A 16,964-nucleotide genomic window follows, 5' to 3' on the forward strand; every position below is an offset into this window, starting at 1 on the left:
TGAAGACTGGAGTCTTTCCAGGGTAGGAAATAATGTGGAACTTTGCTGTAGTTTGTGAATATCATCATCTTTTAAATGCAAATGCATCTTTCTTCAATGCAGTTTCACCAAAAAGTGAAACTGAAACCTCTGATCCGGTTGCAATTTGAACATATTGACAGGTCTTAAATGAATAAAACAAGTTGCTCAGTTCATTGTTGAAGTTAACCATTGTGAATATGTTTTGGAAAAGAGAAGTTTTGAGAAAATGGCTAAAGGTGCATGTTGACAATTATGTATGTAACCCACAAGGAGATGACCTAGATTCCTGGGGCTCTGTCTGCTGGCAGCTCAGGGAGAGGCACATTGTCCCTGGTAGGGAGGGGGAGCCAAGGCAAATTCAGAGTCTGCCCGGCAACTAATAGGGAGTGAGATGCCCCTCCCAGGGGAGTTCAGAAAAGGGGAGAAGCCATTTTTGAGTCAGTCTGGAGCCAGCCAGGGCAAGGGCAGGACTGGCTGTGTGGGGAGCTGGTGAGTCCCAGGCCTGTATGCAGGGTTCCCCCTGAGAACTGGCCTCTAGGCAAGACCCCTCAGCTGGACTTTTCCTTTTCCACTGATGATTCCCAGTTTGTAGAGTTTTGCTTCCCCAGTCAGGCTGAGTTAGCCCTCCAGCTCCCTAGGTGAGACCAATCGCCACATGGTTAGCTCTGCTCAGCCTGCTAGTTCAGGGCTGCTGCCTGCTGTGTGTGTGTCTAGATGCTGGGTTAGGAGACTACAGTTTGGATTTTAGTACAGTTCTGTAATCCGCACCTTGAGCCCTGCACCCCTTTATGGTGAGGGGAAATCCTGGGGCCGAAGCAGCCTGATTCCTGCCTGAAGAGGATCCCTGCCAGCAGAGATCAGCCCCTCTGCAGTGACTGAGGAGTCCAGAGTAATCTCTGAACCTGAGGATCATTCACGGAGTTTGTGAGTGCACCATCTTTTAGCTAGTCAGCCAGGGAATTTGTTTTGGGGACCCCCTACTCCCTGAACTGTGTCCTCAAGCCAGGAAGTAAGGGTTTGGGGATTTTATAACCTGCTGCATATTAAACCTGTGGAGGGATTTATCACCTTCTCCCACTTGTGAGTCCTTTGGACTGTACTGAACCCAGTTAGCCACACTGCTAAATCACTGCAGAGGAGAATCTTGTGGTCATAGGTCATCAAGGGCCCCAACAAAATATGCATACCAATGGAACACTAATCTTACATTTGCTACATTGAGTCACATGACTGGGGAAAGTCACAGGTATTAGCAGGGTGGGCACCAGTGAACCTAAAAATAGTGTTTTACCCTGTTATATTTGTCTCCTGTTTAATTATTGTGTTGAATATATTGCATATGTCAGTATTATTTCTTGGAAATCTCCAAGTCTCCAACTATCTGGCAAGTAAGTGGGGATTACCCTGTGGTTAGAATTTTCCTCCCAAGCTGCCCTGGTGACCCAGCCAAGAAGGAGCAAGGGGGGTGGAGGCACTGCCAAATAAATTTATAGGAAAAAATAAAGATACATGCTGCTGAGTGGGTTGTGGGATCCAGAAGAACCCAGACCTGTCCATCAAAACCTGTAAACAGATTGGCATTAAAGAAGGTAACCGGGTGGAGAGGGGGTGCTACATGTAAGTGGCATAGCTCTAATCCTTTCCACCTTTTTAATGCCCTTATTCAGTGTTGTTTTGGAAAGGATTCCTCCCAGTTAGCAAGAAATAAAAACTCCACATATCCCTTAACTCTCTTAAAATTTCCCTAGTCAATCCCATTTCCCTATCCCACCACCTCTACTCTTGTTTCTCAGTATAAATAACTCTTTTAAAAGTTCTTTGAAAACAAAATTAAATGTAAGAAAGTCTAACTCAGGTGGTTTGCACTGTGCTGAACGAGTGTTAGAGTCTCACAAAATGTACTCCTTGCAAGCTATACCAGTACGATTATATGGCTATAGGTAAATCACTATAGTTAGACTAATATAACTCCTCCTGTGGACATTGTTCTGGAATAAGAGTAGCTTTATCTGGTTTAGCTTAAACTGCTTCCTACCAGAATAATGGTGCTCACATTGAGAGTTATACCAGTGTACATATAGAGGTTTAAATTCACACCTTACCTTAGGCCACATCCACCCTACGAGTGCTTTGCCAGTATGGCTATACCGGGGGTATGCTATATTGGCACTGGCAAACCGCTCCTAGTGTGAATGCAGCAATAGCAGGAAACTGCGCTGTTGCTTGTTCAGTTATTCTGGCCCCCCGTGCAAAACAAGCTATAATGGCAATAGCACTGAGTTGTTCTGGTGTACTGTGTCTACACTACGGATTTTGCCAGCACAGCTATGTTGGTCACAGATTGCTCCTCTTCATATTCCTGACCAACATAGCTATGCCAGAATAAGTCTGTAGTATCGACATGGCCTTTAAATTCTTCCCTGCTTTTAGGTGGATGGTGCTGACTATAGGAGTATTACTGACCACCACAACATGTGTTGCCGCCTGCCTAATACTTTTCACATTAAGCTTTTATTTTACCCTGACACACACAGTTCATTTTCTGAAACAGTGAGTGGCCACTGGTAATTCTTGGAAACACAGTGGTGGAAAAGTGTTTAGTTTGTATGTCTGTTTTGCCAGCGTTTCCTTTTGCAAGTTCATATCTAATCTGCCACCCACTATCACTCCAAAGCCTCCTTTTGCATTAATGTTTCTCAGTTCAAGGCATCTCACTGAATAGCTGCATTTCAGGTTATTTTTCCCTAGATTCATTTGACAAGTTTCAGGCTATCAGCTCTCATAGAGTTATAAACCTCTTAAAATAGGGAAAGTGCTGACACAGCCTTAAATATACTGTGGCAAATGTTATTCTATAATTACCTTTATCTACCATCCAGCTTCCTTTCAGAGATCTGGCTGAGTGCCTTGGGCCTACTGATGGAATGTTCAATCAGGCAGATTTTTTTCATGGAAAAACCTGAACATGATAAAGTACTTTTATAACAGTCCTCTCAGGGCAGTGACAGACTATTAAAGAGTAGGGAGCAGAAAAGATACCAGACCAGCTATTGGTGAGTCTGAGTAGGAGGAATGATGGTGGGAATTATTGGTGAGTCTGTAGGAGGAGGAGAGAGAGGATGGATCTGACTAGTTTTGAACCGTTTTGTGCCTGAAGCAGTCAAGAAGTAATCTGCAGTGGGGAATTTTTAGGTCCTTAGAGTCAAATTCCAGATTTTATGCACAATACTGAGCACACTGTTTCTAGGCTATGTGAGCCTGGCTTTGCCAATACCCCATATTTCAGCAAAAGTAAAGGAGACAAGATGTTATACTGGGAAAGATTTGAGAAGGACAAGATGACCAGTGAGAAGGAATGCATGGATAGATGTTTCCATGAGGTGGTAGCAGAACAGGAAGAGGCTCTTCCACTAATGACAGAGATGTGGATGTGGAGAACCTAAACTGTCCTGGAACTGAACAAAGAGGAAAAGCATAGTGGAGCAATGTGTTTGTCATGCAAAACAGACAGTATCATTTTGGGCTAGCTGGAATATAGGCCTTGCCTTCACTGCATGCTGACCTCATGCTCAACCATGGTTTCCTCCCTTAATACAGTACACATTCACACACTGCTATCAGAGCTATATGGCAAGGTAGCCATCATGCTGTGAACTATAGGGCAGAACACAAGGTTGCTACATGACAATGCGTTTAATGCAGTGAATACTTGCCACCATGGGCACCCATAACTGAGAGATCATGTTCCTTCAATTCCTTCCCATAAGCTCATTGGTTACCCATACCCTTGTACTTACTGCTTTACCATCTGCCCATGCTAACTGTGTGATGACCCCTGACTGGAATAGTCTACCTGGTTATCCCTTTTGTAGTGTTCACAGTCCCATCCTAGTTACAGTTTCTCCAGTCTTCTCCATCTCCAGTATTGGAAACAGCAGAGCAATGGCCCCTGATAAGCTTGTCTACCTATGCACCCACCTGGCCATATAAACATACCAGAATCTTGGTGCTGGTTTGGGCTCAAGTGAACAAGACCCATGTTTTTAATGGTACGAAGAAGATATATTGAAGAAGCTAAGGGAAGAACACGGGATTGAACAGACTGGACAGCAATGGAGGGGGAAGACAGAGGGGCTGAACATGGGCTACTGGAAGGCCAGGTCTAAGAATAAATGGCTCAGTGGTGCCCCAACAACCTGTTGCTTTTATGATTAATTGGACTCTGTTCTGAGCACCCACCTGACCACAAAGCCCCATGTCAGCATGGACTCATCTGTGAAGCTGGAACAGGTGTGGGTTTGGAACCTGGATGACTGTGAAGATGCAACACACACTGCACTGGGCACACAGTAGAGACAGGTGAAAGAGATGGGGGGTAGCCCAAGCCTCAGATAGGAGCTTATCCCTGAGTCACAGGAGCTGTTCCTCTCTCTTTCTGATCAAGGAAGAGCACAGCATGGTGGACATTTCCAAAACAAAGAAGCAGGGGAGGAATCAGGATCTTAGGCTGGTAAAATGGAGACTGCAGTCTTTGCTGTTGTAATGAAATATTTGGGAAGGTTCTTAATCTGTAATCCTATCTCCAGTTGAGGGTGGATGCATCACCATTGTATTTGCCCAGCTTCTTCTGCCCCACCCCACTCCTGATGTCAAACACTGAGTTCAAAATTGTGGACAAGCAGAGAAAAGTTTTTAAAGCAGCAGTTTCTGACAGTATCACTTTTGCTTTATTTAGCCTATAAACTTAGCTTGTGCTTCAGTTGAGGGCAGATATAGTACCATTATGCTTGCCTCCTGCCCCCATTCCTCTTCCCCAATCCCAAATAATCAATTGAAATAGTGGAGGAAAAAATGCAAAGCTTTACTTTACAGAAGCTGATTGCAGTATCTTTTTTTAAATTAAAAAGCGTTAATATAAATGCAGCCAGGTCCCAGCCAAAATTTAAATGGGCATAAAACTATGCCTAAAACACTTGCTACTGTCTTAAATTACCTACATATTAAATCACCCTGCCACTAGTACAGTACCCAGTTTATTAGTGATCTGATTTTGATCCATTACTGGAGAGTAATGAAGCAGATTTTTTCACTCAGTAAAAATTCTAGGTGGTCTCTCAGATTTCTTGTTAGGGCAAGCCGCTGTCTGCCACAACCGTTACTTGCAGTCCTTGTCCAGTCACTTATCAGTTCATCTGTCAACAAGATCCAGAAAGATTTCCTTTGCGTAAATGGATGGTCTCATCCCCGATACTTGGAATAACTGGTCTTTCTTCCATGCTAGTATCTGAAGCCACATGACATCTTGGACGGTTGCTCCACCTGTAAAAAGATGCAGCATAATCCACCGTTGCTGCTGTCCCTTCAAGTAACTGGTCCCTTCCCTCTCTCCAAAAGACCATTTCTTCTCTTGGGATAACTCCTTGAGAAAAGTTTTCAACAGGCAGGATTTTAGTGGCAGAATGAAAAAGCCCAGAGAACAGGATTCTTTTGAGGTTAAAAAAAATTACTTTTCAGTTGCTGCAGTGTAGAAAGAGAATAAAATTATACGAACTCAAAAACTTTTAAAAAATCTATCAGGAACAAGTGCAGCAGTATTTGACTCATCAAGGGGTGGCCTGACAACTAGAAGACCACTCTGTGTCAGGGAGACGATTCTGAATTTGGGGATAAAGTGGTGGATGACCAGGGATAACTTGATAATGGAGGTGAATAAGGCATGCTCCAGGAGGTTGGGAGAGCACATGGAGTTGGAGAAGTGAAGAAAGGAGGAGGAGGAGGAGAAGTGTAGGATAGAGGACAAGGAGGCCGAGGAGGAGCAATGGAAGGAGGAGAAGGAGCTGCATTAAGGTATCTCCACTGAAATCGTGAGGTGATAGAATGAGACATGGAGTTTCAAAACAGGACCACGTTTGAGAGACTATTCAGGGTCATGAGCCATGGGGGCCAATCCAGAACCCATGGAATCTCCCCCATGTTATCATGTACTACAAAATACAGTAAACAGTTCCTGAGAGCCAGCCAATACCCACAAACCACCCTGCCATCAGAAGACAGAGTTTTGCTGTAGAAATGCTTCAGGGCACCAAAAGAGAACAGATGTAAGGGTTGTAAAAATCATTAGTATAAGGGACTATGTTTTGTGTGGTGTTTCACATACTTTCACCAGCTTACGGCAACTCCTATGGCCATGTTTTTAGCATCAGTGAATTTCAATAAAGTTGAATTGAAAGGAATCTTTATTTCCATATTGTTTGCATAAACACTACATCTAAAAACAAGGCAATAGCCTCAATGCACTATACAGCAGTCCAACTATGCCATGTAAGCCTATTATGTAGCCCCAATGTACTCACCATTGTAGCTCAACTAAGCGAGCCCATGCAGTCATTGTTGGAGAAGACTCTGCAGCACTAACAGGTTCATATGGTCTTTAATAGTGTCTTTTAGTGTCTTTAATAATGTCCAAATCATAATTGTTGACAACCCAGTCCAGCCCAATGTACTTTCCCTTAAGCACACATTATGTCCCAATTATGTGTATGGCATTAAAAACATTACAGTCCAAATGATTCTGTAGGCAGTGCCATTAGTGTGACAATGTTAGCAGCAGGCTAACATTGACAATGTGGTCAGGCAGTAGCATTGACTAAGACATGATTACTTACACCATGGTTAACATGCAATGAAGATAAGGCCATAGTGAGAAAACAGTTGGATAGATCAGCAAGTAGGATATAACGTTAATCAAGATGAGGGATGATTTGAGCAAGTAAAGCATTGAAATAAAAGAAGGATTTATGGGCAATACTGCACAGCTATTTAGGGTTTTTAACACAAGAGTCTTACTGAATTACAATATAGCTGTTTGTAGTCTGTCTGCCATGAACTCCCCCTGTAGATTCATGTGGATAAGGAACTCTTCACTTTCTATTATCTGCTATTAGATGAAACATTACAGCCCAGGCCTGCATTCAAATACTGGATAGAGTTAATACTGTCTTAAGTGCTTGGGAACTTTCCATATTAAAAGTGCTATGTAAATAAGTCTAATGTATTTTAAGTATGATGGGGATGAATAGTTTGGGTAAAGGAAGACATTAAAATTTGTGGTCCATGTGGCTAGTGAGAAAAATTAGAATCACAATGATGGATAAAGAAAATGGTTTTATTTGCCTCGTTAATTACATTTACATTAGCTTGTGGGATTCTCTGTTTCTCACTTGTTGAATGGTTCATGTGCTGTTGCCCTAACCTCTCCTCTTCTGCTGACTATTTTAATACCCTTCCTTGTTCCTTTTAACATATACTGTAGATATGCTTTTAAAAAATACAATGTGACTCAAACACATTGGTCCTGAATCTTGAGCAGTTACTTACACTCGTGCAAAGTGGGTGTAAAATGTTGTTGTGATTTGGCAGTGTTTTATATCCCCTTTGACTCATTTTTTAGTAGTGTAAACAACTATTTCAGTGCAAGAGGGAATCGGGCCCACTGTCTTCCACCATCATGTTGTGGCAAAATGGTGTATATATTAAACAAATACCTTTATTTCAATAATTCTGGGATGTAATTGTACAGTAATGGTTATCTTCCTTTAGTTCCCCCCTTCTTGAAGTATTTACTCTAGACTAATAGGTGCTATCAAACTGCATGCATTAAGAGCAGGAACTTAACTCCTTGTGTTTAAGAGGGATAACCAACTCCAATTCAGTGACTTTCTTTTGTGTTTCAAAGCAGCTATGGACAGAAGAGTCAAGGCACATATCCAGTTCCAGAACCATATGGCCAAAATATGCTCAGCATTTAGAACATAAGAAAGCTAGAAGAGGATTGAAAGCTTTTGCAATGGTGAGCCAGCTGGAACAGTTTTTGACAGAAGCAAAAGGAGCACAAACTGATTGGAGTCTGAGATGGAGGTGCTGGTTGGAGTTCTGAACCAGGTGTGTTACCTTTGGGAGTTCTAATTAAATGTTTGTGTTTTCAGTCTGTGATCACTGACTGCATGTGTAGATGAGGGGACAATAAATATCCTGTCATCTCATTCCTCTTTTGGGGCCACATCCTTGCCCCTTTCTGTCCCTTTGTTTTACCTTAACAAGGCAGCTGGGGATTCATTTTCAAATGCACTGTACAGCAAAGGGCAATCTCTGAGGGCAATGAACAAAAATTCCAAAGTATCAGGAAAAAGACCATTCTGTGACAGTATTTCCTACCTGACAGGGAGGAGGTGTACTGGAAATCTTGCTAGCTCCACTACTTTTACTTACACTCAAACTCTCACTCACACACTCTCTCTTCTCCTCTCCAATTCTGGAGATCGAGAAGTCTGGATAGTTAAAATTAGTAATGATGATGCATCTGAATTTTGTGTGTTAATCTGAACCAAAAAACTCCACTGCATCTTTTGAAGTTTGCCCATCCTTAGTGCACACTGCATTAAGAATGTGGGAAACTGGAACTCTTTTCTGGTGACACCAATTGCATGCTGACACCAATTACTGTAGCTGAAGTCTAAAATGGTGGACTCATTTTGAACTGCCACCATCCATATTGAACTTAGGTTGTCTGGCCCTTCTCCAGGAAGAAGGGATGGGAAATGAAGGAGAAGTGCCTGTGATTCACACATACTTAGGTGTACTTGGTTTTAAAAATAAAAGTCTTATCAGCTTTCTGTAGCAATCAGGTAGAAGTTATATGCTAAACTATTAATTATAATTTGATGTTAGCCAGGATAGGCAGGGATGCAAAACCATGCTCTGAAGTATCCCTAGTCTCTGATTGCCAGAAGCTGGGAATGGGCGACCAGGGGTGGATCACTTGACGATTACCTGTTCTGTTCATTCCCTATGAAGCTCCTGGCATTAGCCACTGTTGGAAGACAGGATACTAGGTTAGATGGACCATTCGTCTGACCCAGAATGGCTGTTCTTATGATATGTTTAACCTTCAACATCTGTAATAATCCTAGAAGAACTGTCCTACCATTTCTCAAATAAGTTAAAAGCCAAGTATTAAAGTCTTTTTGTCACAGAACAGGCAATCTTGTGAATTGTGAATATATCTCTTGTGAATTCTGACCTAATTTAAAATATATATAAGTAGGACTAGGGTGGTGATATACCTGAGTTATAAAGTCATATTTAAAAAATGTGACTGTCTCAATGATCAGACCTGTTACTTCAAAGGAGACCGTGTTTTCAGAGGGAAGAATAAAGTGGTAAGGGTGTTCTCAAATGGTCACTTGTAATTTTAAAAGCCACTTTTTATTTTGTGCAGAAAAGGGATATGGGAGTTTTTTTTCAACTGTTGTCAGTTTGTTACTCCCACTGTCAGTGTAACTGAAGAAGCAAAAGCTTTTTTTTCCAGACACAGTTTCCAAATACTTTCATCCTCTTATATTCTTGGTTGTATCACTGATTGACATTTGAACCCCCTGCCATTGAAGGACACATTATGCTATTCAGAAATCTTTGATTTTATTCTGGACTCAGCTGGGTTTGTTGTTCCTATGAAGTACCCAGTTTTTCAGTAGCAGATCTAAGGTTTTGCAGTGGGGGAACTGGAACTGGTGCATGAATAAGCAACTTTATGGGAAGGGTAGTTATGCAAATTTGAGGCATCTCTATGAAAGGCAATGACTTGCAAGATATCTAAAACTACACAAACAATCTTTGAGATCCTTCCCCACTGACTGTAGTCACAGCAGTATCTTTAGTAGTATGTGGCCCTTGCAAAAGATTGAGTTCATTGAACCAGACTCTGTAAAAAATATTGTGACAGATTCTTAGCTGGTAAAAATGGTCATAGCTTCATTTGGAGCTATGATAAATGACAACACCTGAGGATTTGCCCCACTAGTGATAGAATTTTCTTTTCTAGTATCTCCTCCTCTGCAGGTACTCCATAGAGACAGTGACTTGATTTTCAGAGTCGAGTTTCTGTTGACTTCAGTATGATCATGCCCTTCATGAAAACTGATATCAGTGGGCGCTGCAGGCTGAACACCCTGGAAAATCAGGCCACTTTTAATAAGTGCACAACCTTGAATTTAGGTGTTTAATCTTTTACAACCAAGTTTTTAAATGTTGGTTTTGATATTTATCGTCAGGTAAGTATGGTGAGTAGTAGCTAACTGATTGTTCCGGTTCACTGTCCTTGTACTTGCAGAAATAAATAGGCAGCAAAGCAGTAAAATTGGAACCAATTTTACAGTCAGCTCAAAATCTGTCACAGCTGCCTGAGTAGATGGAAGAAATAAAGGACCACTATAACATTACTTTACAGTATTTGATGATACATTCTGGCTGGGGTGTTGTCACTTAATGATATGAAGCACTAAAAACTCAACCATCTTCACTTCCAGTTTGTTCGGTTTTGCAGTTATTTTCTGGAATTCATTCTCATTTTGATGCTAACAAAACATAAATATTTACTGCTACTACTGCGTGTAAGCCAGTACTGGAAACTCCATTTATAATTTCAACATAGTTGTTGGTCATAAGAAGGAACAATTACTCGGTGGACATCCTCTGGCAGGGAGCTTCGGCAAGTCCCCGTGAGAAGGTCCTCCACTTCTTTGATCTGGGCAGAAGCTTGGGACTGAGAGAAGACACATACAGATCAACCATAATTGTTAAGAAAGGACATAGTATATATTTCAGATCACTGATTGCTCACGGACTGGAGCCTACAATGTGAAAGGATTTATTTTGTTGTGGTGGGAGACACTAGCTGGTGGTGCTATACATAGGTTTACAACTTCTTTTTCCAAACAAGCAAGCAGTGTACAGTCTTTGAAAAAGTGCTGTATTATTGCTAGTTTTTTGCTGTGGAGATGCTTTGGGGGAGCTGTGGCAAATGTTGAACATTTGCCCTCTGCCTTCATACCTCTGACTAAAGTAAATTCTTGATGCAACATTGCTTCTTGTGAACTGGGCATTGGTATTGGACTTAGAAATGACTGCATGTTGTTTGTGATCACCTCTGTTCAAGGAGTGGTGATGGTAGTGTAAATAAACAAATCAACTAAGAGTGATGCAGTCTCCTGTTGGCAGAAGTGTGACAACATATGTTAGTGGATACAAATCAATGACTCATAATATCTTTTATTTTCTATATTGTAACCGTATTACTGATATAGGAGACAGTATGATCCAATATATTGGACACTTGGCTCAGATTCATGAATCTTGGTTCAGTTACTGTCTCTGCCATGGGAGTTTGCAGTTGTGGGTCTTTGTGCAAATCTCATTTCACTTTGTCCCTCCCTTTTCCTATCTGTAAAATGAACAATCCTCCTTTTTAAAGTGTTGCCAGAGCCCCAGGGGAAAAGCACTATATTAAGGCTAAGTATATTAATAATAAATTTCGGACATGTAGGCATATTTTTGTTTAGTAAGACTTAAGCTTGAAAACTAGCAAGAAATATGTGCTTCTCTGCTTAAACATGTTTTGTCATTGTTTAAATGTAGTATAATTGTGTATATGTAAGTGAATTTGTTAATAATACCAACCATGCTCTATTCACATTCACTAAGAGAGTGTTACCCAATTTGTATTTATCTAACAGAGAACATAGAGAAAACTAGTGAATTGGTCTGTGCATCCCTCATCTTGAAGAATAAAAAAACCCCTGGAGGTTATATTTGCAAATACAATCTCTGAGGGTCTTGAGAAGTCTGAATGGGCTAGAGCAACATGTGGAGGTGAAAGCATTGACAGACAGTGGGCTAATCTCAGTAGTATTTGCATATGGAGGTGTAAATTACACCATCCTGCATCAGGTAGGCCTTCTATGCTCCAGGGTGTGATTCAATCTGAATGAGAGCAGGCGTTTCTACACGAGGTGAGGGGGAGATTTTAAGATTACAGCCAAGTTTGAACAGTTAAATCATTGGCTGAAATATCCAATCAGAGTCTCAACGGCTCCCCACTTTGAGAACAACAACAAGGATGTTTGGATCCAATGTTAGTGAGACCTCAGACTTTTTCTCCCACATTTTCAAATGCCATGTATTTCACACTGGTTCTTTTCGCGGAAAAACTGATATGGTACAGTGAGCATTTTGATTTTTCTTTTATCTTGCAGAAAATGAAACTAGTATGTTGTTATGTGCATCCATCAGCCTTATACGTTGTCATACTCTTTCTCTGCATGCAGAAATATTTTGTACTGCAGAGCTATGGGAGTTTGGATGGAGAATGAAGCTTGCTAGGAATTCAGCAAATTTTATGTTGGTTGAGAGAATAGGTTTTTGCTCTGCTCTTGATGCCCAAATCCATCCATAATAAAGCAGGGTATATATTTAGCTTTGTTTACACAGATTTAGCTATTCTACTCCCAGAAGCATTTACAGAAATACAAAAGGCAAAAATCACTCTCAGCCTATTAAAAACAACCCCTGTGTTTTGTAGCAGAGCAAGCAGAAAACAGATGACGTTTTCATTTGGGGTAAGTTGTGGGAATCCAAAAAAAACCTGTACATTTTTAGTTAAATAACATAATGTTTGGGGGAAAGGACAGAGAAGCTTAAGGAGAGCTGATGTGAACTAAAACAAAACTGTTTAAATAGATAATCATTGCTAACGTGCTACTGCTGTTACTGTATGTTAATGGCAATATTTGGTGCTTTTCAAAATATACCCCACAAGCAACTCTGGGTGTCTGTTTCTAAATTCCTTATATTTGCTGCTTTTGAGAGTAAATTTACTGACATTAAAAAGTAGCTGAAAGTCAGTCAGCAGTTTTTAAATGAATAAGCCAAGGACTTCTCAGTAGGTGACCAGCCAATAATAGTTTATATGTTCTTTTTTTCCCTTTCAAACATTGTTTAACATTCCATTGAAGTCAAATGGAAACTGTGTTCAAAGTAACATCTCCTGAAGAGTTAAAAAAAAATCAAATGACAGAAATAAATATGGGACCTGATCCTGCTCTTTCCTGCTAGGGCTTGTCTACTTGAACACTTAGTCCATGGCAAGCTGGGGTGCTAAATTATCCCACACTAGTCTGCCGTACAATAACGGTTCCCCAGTGTACTTTAAAGCACGATAAAACCAAGTGCACTTGGGAACTATTTGTACATGGAAGCAGGGTCCACGTGGGCTTAAGGTATGTCTACCCTGCAATGTAAGCCCAGGGTTAGTAATGCTCAAGTTAACAGACCTTGGGTTTGTTAACCTAGGGTTTGAGCATCTACACTCATTTGTAACCCCAAGTTCGGAACTGTTGAACCCTGGATCCCAACCTGGGGCTCCATCGTCTACACTTCATTATGTGGGTCTGAGTCCAACTATCCCAGACTTCCTAGGGCTGTCTCCAAATTTGGCTGCTGTAGCCCTTTGTTCATGGTGCAGTGTGGGAAAACTTGACTGTCCACCAAACTTGACAAAGAAAGTCGGCCCGTGGGATTGTGGAATACTTCTGACAGACTCCTAGAGCATGAGTCCAGTGGGCCCAGAGCATGAAAAGCAATAGGGCTTGAACTCCGAATCTAGTCTTGACTTAAGCTCAGCTCATACACCCTTGTGGGGTCCTGGGACACTCGGTCCAATCCTTGGGTCAGCACAATTTGTGTGTAGACAGGGTAGGGGGAAGGCATGAGCCTGAGATTGAACCAAATAAATTTACACCCCAGTTTGCCAGCAACTAAGTGTTCATTTAGACAAACCCTGACTTTGAGTATGTCTACACAGGGATAAAACCCCCGCAGTTGGCCTGGGTCAGCTGATTTGAGCTTGTGGGGCTTGGGCTCTGGGCCAAATTTGCTGTGTGGACCCTCAGGCTGGAACCCAAGCTCTGGAACCCTGCAAGGTTGGAGGGTCCCAGAGCTTGGGCTCCAGTCCAAGTCCAAATGTCCACACAGTGATTTTTAGCTGCATATTTAAAAATACAGCTTGGGGGTGACTATTGTACACATTTTAGCAATGCTGTATGAAATGCATCAAAAGAGCTACATAACTATTTTGTAGGTCCATTACTCATTAAAATAGAGAGCGGTCATCTAGGGCGACTTTGATGAAATGATTTTAATCAGTAGATCTCAAAGTGCTTTACAAAGGAGGTCAGTAGCATTCATAATCCCCATTTTACAGATGAAGAAACGGAGGCACAGACAGGGGAAGTGCCTTGCCCAAGGTCACCTAGCAGGTCAGAGGGAGAACTGGGAGTAGAACCCAGGTTTCCTGAGTACCACTTCAGTGCCCTGCTTATACTTACCAAACAAGGCTCCAATTCTGTGTTTACATGTGTGCATTTGCCCCCATAGAGGTTATGCAGTCTGTCTGTCTGTGCATTTATTTATTTGCAGCACTGGAGCTGAATTCAGAAAAAAATTGTATACAGACCTGTGTGTGTGTGTGTGTGTGTGTGTATACACACACACACACATCACTAAATCAGATTGACAAATTCTCTTGTGTTAAAATTCATTCTCATTATAAGATTGTCTTCTCCTCCCCACAAATTAAATAAAATTACATTAATGCATTTTATATACTATTCCTTAGAGCAATAGCTGCTTTACATCTATCAGGTGCTGTGTCTGTGTATTTTTTGCAACATGTATGTAGAAACATTGTTCCACATTTCATGCAATTTGCAGCACAGACCATCCTATGCTTTTAGTCAAATTCTATCCTGTCTTGAGTAAAGTAAATCACATATTCATTCAATGTGGTTAAGATCAGAACTCGGCGAGAAAGGAGGGGGTATGCCATCCTAATTAGCTCTCCAGACAGCTCTTTTTTATTTAATTAACCTCTCAAATCATGTTTTGGTGAATTATCCTCTTGATCAATGAAGTCAAGTGGTTTTCTGGAAGGGATTTTATTATGCACAAATATTCCATGGGATTCACTGTGCCTACTGATCTTTGATTCCTTCACTGTTCTTAATTTTTTAAACATCATGGCCAGAAATGCAATCCCAAATCCAACATGAATTTCCTTTATGCTTCCTCATTGGTACTGTACATCTACTTTTTACTACAGGCAAAATATTCCAGGAAAAGTCCCTTGTGCCTGTTCTTGTTTAGTTTATTTTCCTTATCTCTGAGACAAAAGGGGTCTGGCTTTGTTTTTTACAACATCCAACCACCTTTTTACTGTATAGGGAAAAAAAAAACCTAGTCTCAGATCCTTCAGTGCACCCTGAGTTGAATCTGATTGCAGTATGTCTCATTCTTTCCTATGCCTCCCATTTCACTATCATCTGCAAATTTTGAGAGTTGAGGAAAGGGAAGTACTGTTTCCAGAGATCCTGCCCCTTCCTCCAAAGGGGTGGGTCAGCTGTCTCTGAGGCACGATTGCTCCCCCCAGTACCCTCATTCCCATCTTCCGGGAAAGCCATCAAAGGGCCTAGGTGCAGCTCACTGGGCAGTCGTACAAGGGCTGGGAGGATGTATGTTTCCTCCCATCCATACCATACCACATGAGGAGTTCATCAGAAAGAACGTAAGCTGAGACTACTTTAACATTACAGCAATTCCCCTCCAACCTGTGGAACCTCTCAAATGGACTTTCAGGGGCAGCTGCAGGCAGGGAGTCTCTCATATTTTGGGGTGCAATCCAGAGCACTGAGGGGTTCTCACTAACTGCCCTGCAACCTTGGTTGCCTCAAAATGTTTTGCTGTTGTAGCTCCCAACCTAAGGCTCTTGCAAACAGCCAAATAGCATGCGGGTCACACCCTAGATGTCTGTATATAGCTGCAGCCATGATCCAGCCACTCTGACCCCATCAGCCTGTCAGTAACACATTAGCCACACTCTGAACACACATTAGAACACACATTCTAGCAGCCTTGGTTACTGCTTACAGGGTGACCCCAACAGAGTCCCAGTCCTGCATTTTCCCCAGAATGTGTGTTCTGCACTGTCCAGCCCTCTCTTTGGCAGTTCAGATATTGGAGGTCCATTGCCCCTCAATATGAAACAGTTTGCTACTTTAACTGGAGTAACCCAAACAGATCAGTTTAAACACAACACTGGACTGGATTAGAAATAACACCACTTTATTTAACTACAAAGAGACAGATTTTAAGTGTGTACAACTATGTATTAAAGTCAGAAATGGTTACATGAGAAATAAAGATAAAACACTTTCTAGTAGCTAAAAATTAACCAGCTAGAGTAGGTTCAAGGTAAACTCCTTATCACATGTTCCCAGCGACAGTGCTGACCAAATTCTCAGGTTGGGACCCATCCCAAAGTCAAAGGGCTGGTTCCTTTGTTTTCTTAGGTAAGAGAGAGATAGGGAGAGAAAGATAACTTGAGGAGGTTTTGCCCCTCGCTTCTGTAGTCCAATCACCATTTGAAAAGCAGTTTCCTGAGGGTTACCCATAGATAAAGTTCTTTCCAGCAGTGAGAATGGAGACATGGAGTATTGTGCTGAAAGAGGTTCCATGTCTTTGCTTGCTAAAATGCAGATAGATCTGTTCCTGCCTTCCTTCGTTGCCAAAGAATGGCATTTGACCAGTGATTGCTTTGATGATACCTGGCTAGAGGCATCAGCTTGTCCTTTATCTTTGAGGAACACGTTTTATCCCAATGACCTTGTTTACTCCTTATATGTAACTTGAGGTAAACATACATTTCTTTAGTTTGGATAGACCTGTTTAACAATTTCTGCCTAGGGCTATGTGGGTTCGAACATGTCCTAACAACATCGTACGTGGCAATTCGGAACTTTCCATATAATGTTACTAAATACATTTCACCATGATATTATTGACCATTGGATTATTAGTTTTCAAATGTTACCTCAAAGGCATATTTTGTACAGAGATTATTACAATAGAGTGTAGGGCGTGAATATTTGCACAACTGGAGGAAAACTGCCTGGGAGCTCGATTTATATGGCACGAGAGCCAAAGGACCTCTGTGCATATAAGTCAGTGCCTCTAGTGGATCCCCTGAGATTGCAGGTCCTGGAGGTGGAACAAAA

The sequence above is a fragment of the Lepidochelys olivacea genome (assembly GCF_965140295.1).
Source record: "Lepidochelys olivacea isolate rLepOli2 genome assembly, chromosome: 7".
Classification (NCBI taxonomy): Eukaryota; Metazoa; Chordata; order Testudines; family Cheloniidae; genus Lepidochelys; species Lepidochelys olivacea.